Source organism: Cricetulus griseus, chromosome 7 (assembly GCF_003668045.3).
Source record: "Cricetulus griseus strain 17A/GY chromosome 7, alternate assembly CriGri-PICRH-1.0, whole genome shotgun sequence".
Classification (NCBI taxonomy): Eukaryota; Metazoa; Chordata; class Mammalia; order Rodentia; family Cricetidae; genus Cricetulus; species Cricetulus griseus.
The window spans coordinates 114,648,447-114,660,240 of NC_048600.1; the positions used below are offsets into that span (position 1 = coordinate 114,648,447).

Sequence of the window (11,794 nt, forward strand, 5' to 3'; positions counted from 1 at the left end):
GGGTGGTTTCAGATAAAATTTCTCGAACCTGATACCACAATTGAAATGCTTGAGGGGGAAGGGTTTTTTCACCATTCTTCTGAACATGTCGACGGATTTCTTTACCTACTTTTATCCACTCTTCTAGTGACATAGTTCCTTCCTCCACGAACCAAGGGCTAACTTCTTTTATGAATAACATAAATTGCCCCAATGCCTTAGATGAGACCATAAACCCTGATTTATGTAACATTCTCTGTAACATAGTTACCAGCATCCTCTCATTCTTAGTCATAGATTGCCCCATGTTTTCCTGTGATTACTTACACTTAACCAGTGATCCTTTACTGGCGGGACTGCAGTTCCCTGGTAAGAGCCGTACCTGATTTCTGAGGAGAAAGAAAAGAAAGATTACCTGTCCTTCAAGTCCCTGTTCGAGACGCCACCTGCCACGGACCGCCTCTCGTGGAGACCACCTACCGAGGGAGAACAAGGGAGAAGGCTCAAGGAGAAATCAGGAATCGGCGAGGAAATGACAGAAAGACACACTCAATGTAGTTGAATATGCTGCTGCAACTTTACTTCATCTCAAGCAGAGCTTATATACTATTACAATCAGGGAACTTGGCAAGGGGGCTACATCACCAGATCATAAAACAGAAAGAAAAAGAACAGCATAATTGTTTATAGATGATCTATTCTAAGCATCAGATTGCGGTCATTGCCCAAGGACATGATCTAAGAGTTCTCCAAAATCTGTCTCACACCACCAACCACGTCTCTACCCATTTCCTGATTCTCAGGACCTAGATATCTTTAGGTCCCAGGGTCTAAGTCTCCTGTAAAATAAGCCTCATAAAATTCTTCTACATCACGAAATCTATCAAATTCTTTCCATAAAGTCACCCAGTATTTTAATGCTGGCTTCATGTTTTCTAATACTTCTTTTCTTTCTTCTTTATCCAATATACACCAGGGCTTTCTAGATCTAGCTAATCTTTCCAGGAAAGGCAAGTCTTTCCAAAGTTGTCTTTTTCCCCTCATGATTCACCCATCTATTCCCTAATTCATCATAGCCTCCCGTATATGGGAGGGGATCTAGGTAATTTCCAGACTGCTTAGTCCACCGGGGTGGCGCCCACCATCTGTCTCTTATTTTATATTGTATATAACCTCCTGGAAGATGTCTGGTGGGAATTGCTAACTTCCGCAGCTGTTCTTCTGCAGAGAACCCTTAGTTTCACTCTTTTCATTACCAATTAACTGCTCTACTTTTATTTTCTCAGGGTCCACGGGATCCCCCTGCATAAGTAATTCCTTTTGCTCAACAGCATCGAGGAATTGTCCCAAGGATGAGCCCTTATTCCCTGAACTGGCCACTTCAGCAAAGGCTTTGATAAACGGTGGGGCAGAGTTCAGCATGTCCTCAGATGTTCCGTTAACATCAGCGCAGTTTGCTGGCAAGATACAAGAAGTACACAGAACAAAAAGACAAGGAAGAAGAGGCTGCAGTGGCGCCAAGGACAGCGGCTTCGAGTCGGCTCATCAGGCATCATGATCGCAGCTGATTGCCAGGGAACCGCCTGGGGCTCATCTCCAGGGAGCGCAGACCCCAACCCATCGGCCTTAGCCCACCTTAGTGGCATCTTCTGCTACACCGGCGTGACCACCGTGGGTGTAGCAATTACTGACCTTAAAAAAATTTGGTACAGGTACTTTACATGCTAGTCAAGCTACTACTGATCTATATCCCTACTCCTTTTTTTTTTTTTAATCTTTAAAAATTATTATTTAAGTTCGAGACCAGCCTGGTCTGCAAGAGCTAGTTCCAGGACAGCCTCCAAAGCCACAGAGAAACCCTGTCTTGGAAAAAAAAAAATATTTATTTTGGTTTGTTGAAACAGGGTTTCTCTGTGTAGCCTGGCTGTCCTGGAACTTATTCTACAGACCAGGTTGGCCTCCGACTGGATCCCACCTACCTTTATCTTGTACCACCATGCCCTGGCATTTTCGTTTGTTTACCTTTTTTAAAAAGTTTAAGTGAACCAGACTGGTCTTGAACTGGAGATCCTCCTGCCTCAGCTTCCCAAGGAGTTGAATTACAAGTCTGTACCCCTACCCCAGCTTGGACATTCATCTTCACATCGTGTTTATCTTTGTATACACTGACTGTAAAAAGTGGGTCATGATGACTCTTGCGTATAATCCCAGAATCTGAGGGGTGAAGGCAAGAGGAATGCTACAAATTGTAGGTCGGCCTGAGCTGCAGGATGATCGAGATCTTGTCTCAAAATGAAGCAGCAACGCTTCTATGGAAAATGGCAAGGAAGACAGAAGAGGCTCCTCAGCATCTTACAGGGCTCACTTTCCTTTCTCGCTTCCACTCCTCCCTGTAAGGAACAAATATCTGAAGTTGAGGATCATAAGATGGAGGAGGCAGAAGAGAGGGCCTGGCCGCCTGAACCCAGGGAAATGGTTTCTAAGTCTCTTAGTCAGTGTTGTGCGAGAGGGAAAGTTCTCAGAGTGACTATCAAAAGTATCTTCTCTGACGGTGGTGGCACATGCCTTTAATTCCAGCACTCAGGAGGCAGAGGAAGGGCCAGCCTGGTCTACAGAGCTAGTTCCAGGATAGCTAGGGCTGTTACACAGAGAAATCCTGTCTCAAAAAACAAAAAAGCAAAAAAACAAAAAACAAAACAAAAACAGAAAACAAACAAAAATATTTTCGGCCTTCATGTCTCTCTCTCAAGGCCCGCTCCCGTCTCCCCTGTGTGCCTTGCTTCTCCCAACCCAACTGCAGCTCTCAGTCTTCCCTCCAGCTTTTGTCTCCTACTCCAGGTCCCCTCCACCTCTTACCATCTGACGTTAGCTTGTGCTGGCCCTTAGGAAACCTCCGTGATGTCAGTGTAGAGCCATTTAAACAGTGCTTTCTGTCTTGCTACAGGGTCTCATGGAGAGCTCCAACTTTTGATATAGCAGATGACTTTGAACCTGAATCTTCCACCTGAATGCTAGAATTACAAATGTGCACTGCTTTGCCTAACTGGAGATAAGTTTTTTGTTTGTTTGTTTGTTTAGTTACCTGTGTGTGAAGGAACTACAGGTACCCTTGGAGCCAAAGGCAGTGGATCTGAATCCACTGAAATTACAGGTATTTGTAAGCCGTCCTGTGTGTGCTCGGACTTAGTACCCTTAACCCCGGACCCATCTCTCTAGCCCCTCAAATTTAGGGGTTTTCTTGGTTTGTTTGTTTTCGTTTGATTTTTCCAGAGAGGTTTTCTCTATGTAGTCTTGGCTATCCTGGAATTCCAACCTGTAGGGGCAGGAGGGGAATGCTTACATGGGGCCTAGACCATGCTGCAAATCCTGCCTCTTATAAATGTCTTGTAGCTTAAAATCCTTGCAGGGTTGATATTATCACTCAAAAGGGGACCAGAAGGTCCCCACCCTAGACTTGTAGCTTTGACAAACACAAACCATGGTTGGAGTCCTTTCTGTTCAAAGAACTAGAAACACCACATTGGGACCCATGGATGAACTGAGCATGCACAGCTGGGGCAGAAAGGCAAGTGGGGGTCTGGCTGCCCAAGAATTTAAAAGTTGTCAGACCAATAAGCTGAATTTTGTTGTGTTGTTTTGGTTTTTAAGCCATGATTTTGCCTGTAGTCCAAATTGGCCTAGTACACTGTGTGGACTTGAACTCCAGGCAATAGCTCTGCCTCAGTCTCCCAAACTTCGGAGATTACAGCCTGAGCCACCATGACCCTATGTACAAGCTGTTAATAAGAAACACTCTATCCTCATAGCCTGAGGGAGAAAAAAAAATCCATTTAACTAGATAACATATTTAAATGTGAGTTCCAGCTAGTTTTGTATATGACAGAAAATAAAGTATCAAAAATAGCTGAATTTGATTCATTTAATTTTTCAGGAAAGAATGTCTGCTTATTAAGAGATAGTGATAATAATGACTTGCAGAAACATTCAGTATAAAGTGAATTACATTTTCTTTCTGGAAAACTTGTATTTCTTTTTTTTCTTTTTTCTTTTTTTTTTTTGTTTTCTTTTTTCTTTTTTTTGGATTGGTTTTTTGAGACAGGGTTTCTCTGTATTGCTTTGGAGGTTTGGAGGTTGTCCTGGAACTCAATCTGTAGATCAGGCTGTCCTGGAACTCACAGAGATCCGCCTGCCTCTCCCTCCCAAGTGGTGAGATTAAAGACATGCATCACCACCACCAGGCTGGAAAACTTGTATTTCATAGGGTGAACTAGTCCTGGATGGGAGTTTCTAGGAGCAGCAGCTTACCTCCCATTCAGCCATTCTCTGTCATCATACGAATTAATTGGTTTACTTGTTATAGTGGTTTGTTTTTGTCTAGTCTGGCTTCCTGTTCCAGAGGAGTGGATAATCTTTAGACCTCCACAGGGACAGGACATGCATATGGCACACATCAACAAAATGAAAAAAAAAATACATTTTTGCCTGGCAGTGGTGGTACACTCCTTTAAACCTTTAATTCCAGCACTGGGGAGGTGGAGTGAGTTGGAGGCCAGCCTGGTCTACAAATGAATTCCAGGATAGCCAGAGCTGTAAGACAGAAACCCTGTCTTGAAAAAACAAAAACAAAAACAAAAACAAAAAAAAAAGGAAGAAATACATGTTTAGGGGTTAGGGTGTAATTCAGTGATTATAGCTATGCCTAGCATACTTGAAAAACCTAAGAGAGATCCTCAGCACAGGGAGAAAAAAAAAGACTCTAAAGACATTTTAAAATAACTTCTTTTTTAAAAAAATTCACATGCGCCAGGCGTTGGTGGCCCACGCCTTTAATCCCAGTACTTGGGAGGCAGAGGCAGGCGGATCTCTGTGAGTTCGAGACCTTCCAGGACAGCGTCCAAAGCCACAGAGAAAACCCTGCATTGGTGTTCTCCCTGCATGTATGTTTGTATGAGGGTGTCATATCCCCTGGGGTTACAGACAGTTGTGAGCCACTAACTGTGGTTGCTGGGAATTGAACCCAGGTCGTCTCAAAGAGCAGACAGTTTATAACCGCTTACCCCTTGTTCGCTCTTCAAGACAAGGTAGCCCTGACTGTCCTGTAACTCAGACGTCAAACCGCCTGTGCCTCCCAAATGGTGGGATTAAAGGTGTAAATCACCACCACCAGCGCAAAACCAAACATTTGAAATAATTTAAGCCAGGCAGTAGTGTTTTACAACTTTATTAGTCCCAGCACTCAGGAGGCAAAAAGTGTGCAACTCTGGTGTACCAAGTAGTTTCAGGACAGCCAGGACTGTCGCACAGAGAAACCTGCCAGCCAAAAAGAACTGAAATAACTAAACATATTTAATCCTATTACTTTAGTCTCATAAAAAATATGTCTGAAAAGGCAAAGACAATCCCGAATTACAGTAGAGACAAGGATAATACAAGAATAGGAAAAAAAAAAATTAAGGACAGACATAGTAAACAGGCTCTTAAATGCAGCGCTAACACCACCGCTAATTTACCACGCCTTGCCTTTACATAACATTACACCAATGAGACACCATACAAGTGAGGCTTAAACGCATATGTTCCGTGCACAACTACATCCACACCAACAGCTACACAACGCGAGAAAGAACAAAGACGCAAAGACAACACAAAAGTATAATCAATTTACTTTCTTTGAAACCTCAAGTAATGATCCCCGAGGGGATGCACCGTTCCTGGAAGTACTGCAATACCAGGTCGATGCGTGGAGTGGACGGAGCAAGCTCCTCTTCCAACTCCTAGTTTCAAAAATCCATTTAATATATTGTCCTCAGATAGAGGACGTATCAGATATTAAACTGATCAGATACTACACTTGATCTTAGCCAAAAGGCCGAGAAGCGATACCGGACCGCCGCCCCATGGCCGATGCCGTCCTCCCATTGTGCCGCTTGAACTCGTGGTGAGCTTCGAGCATGGCTCTGTCTCCCGCCCCTGACCCCCCACCTCTCCCGTGATCACCACTGGACTCTGCTACAAATTTCTTATGCCCCTCAGGTTTCACGAGAAACTTCGCGTGCGTGAGAGACCCTCGCGTTTCTCCCCAGCAGGAGCCTGGGCTCCGAGAGATTTGCATGCTCCGCCCTGCCGCGGACGGGCGTGGCCACCGACAGACCCTCTTCCCCGGAGCTGTCCAGGATCCCTGTGCCAGGGGCCGGAGACTTCCTCCTGGGTCGCAGCTGAAGGGAGGGGCAAAAGATGACCGGATGGGCATCTAAAAGCTCTTCACATGCTGGCGAGACCCGTGCCTGTGGTGTGACTTGGGTTCTTTTTCCTCCCTCCCTCCCTCCTTCCTCCTTTCCCTTTTCCTTTTTGAGACAGCCGGTTCTGAAAAACAGTATGTAGTCCATGTTTTGTTTTCTGTTTGTTTGTTTGGGTGGTTGGCTTTTCCAGACAGGGCTTCCCTGTGTAGCTGTGGAGCCTGTCCTGGAGCTCACTCTGTAAAGAGTTCTCTCCTTCCATAATTGGAAGTAGATTGGAACTTAAGTTCTCAAGGCTTGGCAGCAAGCACCTTTACTCACTGAGTGATATACTGGCGGCCCCTTCACCTCCTTCTCCTCCTCCCCCTCCCCCTCCCTCCCCTCCTCCCCCTCCCTCCCCTCCTCTCCTCCTCCTCCTCCTCCTCCTCCTCCTCCTCCTCCTCCTCTTCTTCTTCTTCTTCTTCTTCTTCTTCTTCTTCTTCTTCTTCTTCTTCTTCTTCTTCTTCTCTTCTCCTCATCCTCCTCCTGTTTTTCGAGACAGGGTTTCTCTGTATTGCATTGGATCCTGTCCTGGAACTCGCTCTGTAGACCAGGCTGACTTCGAACTCACAGAGATCCGCCTGCCTCTGCCTCCCGAAAGCTGGGATTAAATGCGTGCACCACCACTACCGGTTTATGTTATTTTCTATACCCTTAATTTCCACCTATATGTGGATTTTCCTGTGGATTTCTTTACTGGTTCTATACCTCTGAACTGTACAAGAGTGACCTCACTAAGAACAGATGTGATCACATCAAATCACACCCTTAAAATCTGTCCCTGGGGATGTGGTGCCACATGCTTTAAGTCCCAGCACTCAGAGGCAGGTGGATCTCTGGGTTCAAGGACAGCTTGGTCTACACAGTCATTTCTAGGACAGTCAGGGTTATGGAAAGACTCTGTTCCAAAACCAAAACAAATAACAATCAACCGACCAAAACAAAACAACAAAAAACTTTAAAATAAAACCCAGAACTTAAGATCACCTTTTCTCTCCTTTCTCTTCTCTCCAGATCTGAGTCACCACCCCCTCTCCTCCAGCTCTTGCTAGCTACTCTATTTTATTTTTCAAAGAGGTTAAGACCTGGGACTGAACAGAATGTGCTAAGCAAGAGTTCTATCATTATTAAACTACATCTGTACTTCTTTTAAAATTTTATTTTAAGAAAAGGTTTCACTATGTAGCCCAGGCTTACTTTAACTTAGAATCTTTCTGCCTCCTCAGTAGCTAGGATTACAGGTGAGAGTTACCACTTCCAACATTAAAATATTTTGGGCTGGAGATATGGCTCAGGGGTTAAGAGCAGTGGCTCTTCTTCTAGAGGTCCTGAGTTCAATTCCCAGCAATCACATGGTGGCTCACAGCCATCTATAATGAGGTCTGGTGCCCTCTTCTGGTGTGGGCATACATGCAAACCAAATATTGTATATGTATTAAATAAGTAAATCTTAAAAAAAAATTCATTCCTGGAGGAACACTAGCTTTGTCCTTTAGGGCTCTGTTGAGATACTAACTTCCAGGAAACCTCTATCCCAGGAAGGGGAAGGGGCCGCCAGTATATCACTCAGTGAGTAAAGGTGCTTGCTGCCAAGCCTTGAGAACTTAAGTTCCAATCTACTTCCAATTATGGAAGGAGAGAACTCTTTACAGAGTGAGCTCCAGGACAGGCTCCACAGCTACACAGGGAAGCCCTGTCTGGAAAAGCCAACCACCCAAACAAACAAACAGAAAACAAAACATGGACTACATACTGTTTTTCAGAACCGGCTGTCTCAAAAAGGAAAAGGGAAAGGAGGAAGGAGGGAGGGAGGGAGGAAAAAGAACCCAAGTCACACCACAGGCACGGGTCTCGCCAGCATGTGAAGAGCTTTTAGATGCCCATCCGGTCATCTTTTGCCCCTCCCTTCAGCTGCGACCCAGGAGGAAGTCTCCGGCCCCTGGCACAGGGATCCTGGACAGCTCCGGGGAAGAGGGTCTGTCGGTGGCCACGCCCGTCCGCGGCAGGGCGGAGCATGCAAATCTCTCGGAGCCCAGGCTCCTGCTGGGGAGAAACGCGAGGGTCTCTCACGCACGCGAAGTTTCTCGTGAAACCTGAGGGGCATAAGAAATTTGTAGCAGAGTCCAGTGGTGATCACGGGAGAGGTGGGGGGTCAGGGGCGGGAGACAGAGCCATGCTCGAAGCTCACCACGAGTTCAAGCGGCACAATGGGAGGACGGCATCGGCCATGGGGCGGCGGTCCGGTATCGCTTCTCGGCCTTTTGGCTAAGATCAAGTGTAGTATCTGTTCTTATCAGTTTAATATCTGATACGTCCTCTATCTGAGGACAATATATTAAATGGATTTTTGAAACTAGGAGTTGGAAGAGGAGCTTGCTCCGTCCACTCCACGCATCGACCTGGTATTGCAGTACTTCCAGGAACGGTGCATCCCCTCGGGGATCATTACTTGAGGTTTCAAAGAAAGTAAATTGATTATACTTTTGTGTTGTCTTTGCGTCTTTGTTCTTTCTCGCGTTGTGTAGCTGTTGGTGTGGATGTAGTTGTGCACGGAACATATGCGTTTAAGCCTCACTTGTATGGTGTCTCATTGGTGTAATGTTATGTAAAGGCAAGGCGTGGTAAATTAGCGGTGGTGTTAGCGCTGCATTTAAGAGCCTGTTTACTATGTCTGTCCTTAATTTTTTTTTTTCCTATTCTTGTATTATCCTTGTCTCTACTGTAATTCGGGATTGTCTTTGCCTTTTCAGACATATTTTTTATGAGACTAAAGTAATAGGATTAAATATGTTTAGTTATTTCAGTTCTTTTTGGCTGGCAGGTTTCTCTGTGCGACAGTCCTGGCTGTCCTGAAACTACTTGGTACACCAGAGTTGCACACTTTTTGCCTCCTGAATGCTGGGACTAATAAAGTTGTAAAACACTACTGCCTGGCTTAAATTATTTCAAATGTTTGGTTTTGCGCTGGTGGTGGTGATTTACACCTTTAATCCCACCATTTGGGAGGCACAGGCGGTTTGACGTCTGAGTTACAGGTCAGTCAGGGCTACCAGGGGTAAAACAGGTTCAGCGGTTATAATAAGCTCTCTGCTCTTTGAGACGACCTGGGTTCAATTCCCAGCAACCACAGTTAGTGGTTTACGGTTGTCTGACACCCTCATACAAACATACATGCAGGGAAAACACCAATGCATGTGAGATTAAAGAAAAAAGAAAAGTTATTTTAAAATTTTTTAGTTTTTTTTTTTTTTTCTTTCTCTGTGCTGAAGATCTCTTAGGTTTTCAAGCAGGCTAGACACAGCTATCATCACTCAATTAAACCCTAACCCCGAGACATGTACTTCTTCCTTTATTTTTTTTCCCCCTGTTGGTTTTTCAAGACAGAGTTTCTCTGTTCTGAAGGAAGGGAGAGAGAGAGAGAGAGAGAGAGAGAGAGAGAGAGAGAGAGAGAGAGAGAGAGAGAGAGAGAGAGAGAGAGAGAGAGAGAGAGAGAGAGAGAGAGAGAGAGAGAAAGCAAGAAAGAGGAAAGTAAAACCAAGAGAGTCATCCAGGAGACACCCAGATCTCTGTGAGTTTGAAGTCAACATGGTTCACATAGTAAATTCCAAGTCTGCCAGCCAGGGCTATATAGACATAGACATAGATATATTGATAGACATAGACATAGATATATTGATAGACATAGACATAGATATATTGATGGAGAGCACAGGTGGGGGGAGGGGGAGGGAGAGGGAGGGAAGGAGAGGCCACGCCCACCAAGAGTGCTCTCCAAGGGAGAGGTGGGGGGTCCACGCGCCTAGTCCTTGGTGGGTGCTAACCTGCTAACCGCCACCAGTCACCAACCGCCACCGCCACATAGGGACTGCGGCGTGCAGGGAAACGACAATCTGCTTCGCCTCCATTCCACTGACCTCCAGAAAGCAAGCCCCAGGTCCAAATTCCTGGACACTCAAATGTTTCAATGTTAGAAATGGATATAGATTTATAAATGCAAATGAGACCAAATTAGAGGTGCTTGTACATCAGACTGCCGTGGAAAAGGATCAACCTGAGAAATACATGCGGTGCAGGAGGTGTGTCAATTGTATGTAACTTGCAATGGTTGGAGGAGAAAAGGTGGAGAAGAGGCTGCGGTGAGTGTCCCAGGTACAGCTCTACTAGAAGGGAGGAATTACTCCGCTAGGCGTAATACCCGTCAGGCGGTAGTGGCACATGCCTTTAGTCCCAGGACTCGGAAGGCAGAGGCAGGCGGATCTTTGTGAGTTCGATTCCAGCCTGGTCTAAAGAGAGAGTTCCAGGGCAGGCTCCAAAGCTACAGAGAAACCCTGTCTCAAAAAAACCACCACAACAAACAAAACCCAAAGCTTTTTATGATATAAGGTGGGTGCCATTGGTATGTTCATGCAGGGGTCCAAGCTTCCTTCCATCACGGCAGCAGAAGCAACAAATACTTCCAAGTGTGAGTGTGGGGTCCTCTTTTTCCTCGAGGTCTGAAGGCCACCACAACGATGAAGGGGAAGTGACAGCTTCTGTGAGTCAGCTCAACTTTACCTAGAGTACAGGGGCTATATAGGATTGGCGTGGTAGCTGGGTCAACCCTAATCGGCATTAGGTGGCATGTTCCTATCGTGTATCTTGATTAGTGGCAGCGCCGCCCTGGGAAGATAGCTAGAGCATGTTACTTAATTACCATGTGGGCAGCAGGGAAGAATATTGTCAGGGAACTGTGTCAAGGGTCATCCTTGAGATAAGGCATCTGGGCTTAGAGATATCCTCCAAATAAGGCTATGCAGACAGGAAGCCCTACAAGGAGGAGGGCAGAAGTCCTCCATATTGTGTTCATCCAGAAGAGAGCTGCTAATCTATGGTTGACTGCAACCTCTGACCAGTGGGGTCCTTCCAACATGCAGGGTGCTCCTAAACACACACACACACACACACACACACACACACACACACACACACACACACACACACACACACACGGAGTGTGGAGTTAGGGAGGGAAAGCCTAGGCAAAATTTTGGCCTCAGACCTGGCAGTTTATCAGCCTTTTGGCTAAGCAAAACAATTTTCTCCTCTCAAAGTATAGTGGCCTGGACTTTTAGGGTATTTCTTCCCATGGTCCTCTACATGGGAAATAGTGAAAGCCACAATGCAAATGCTGTTAAAACGAAGCTGGTGTCTTGAATATACAAACTCTGCCTGCATGTGTAGCAGTCATGAAAGTGCTCTAGCACCTGAAATTTTGATGTAGCAGGAAGAACCTGGCTACAGCTTTAATTATATTAACTCCCAAAGGCAAAGGGGCATTCTGACTGACAAGGAAGCACAGCTGCCAAGATACAGCCAGTTTCTTTGGTTACCTCATATCCAACCCGTTGCTTAACCTGGTTTCAAAATCAACCAAGGAAGCTGGGTGGTGGTGCTACACACCTTAATTCCAGCACTTGGTAGGCAGAGTCAGGTGAATCGGAGTTTGAGGCCAGCCTGATCTACAGAGTGAGTTTTTTTCCAGGACAGCCAGGGCTACACAG

At 45.6% G+C, this 11,794-nt stretch overlaps 2 non-coding genes across 2 annotated transcripts; one reads left to right on the plus strand and one right to left on the minus strand.

Annotated features, from left to right (window-relative positions):
- Window positions 1–5,674: 5,674 nt before the first annotated feature.
- LOC113831025 lies at window positions 5,675–5,860 on the minus strand. The gene has a single exon (XR_003487429.1). It is a non-coding gene; the product is annotated as a U2 spliceosomal RNA (small nuclear RNA).
- A 2,639-nt stretch (window positions 5,861–8,499) lies between these two features.
- LOC113831025 lies at window positions 8,500–8,690 on the plus strand. The gene has a single exon (XR_003487428.1). It is a non-coding gene; the product is annotated as a U2 spliceosomal RNA (small nuclear RNA).
- Window positions 8,691–11,794: the final 3,104 nt, after the last annotated feature.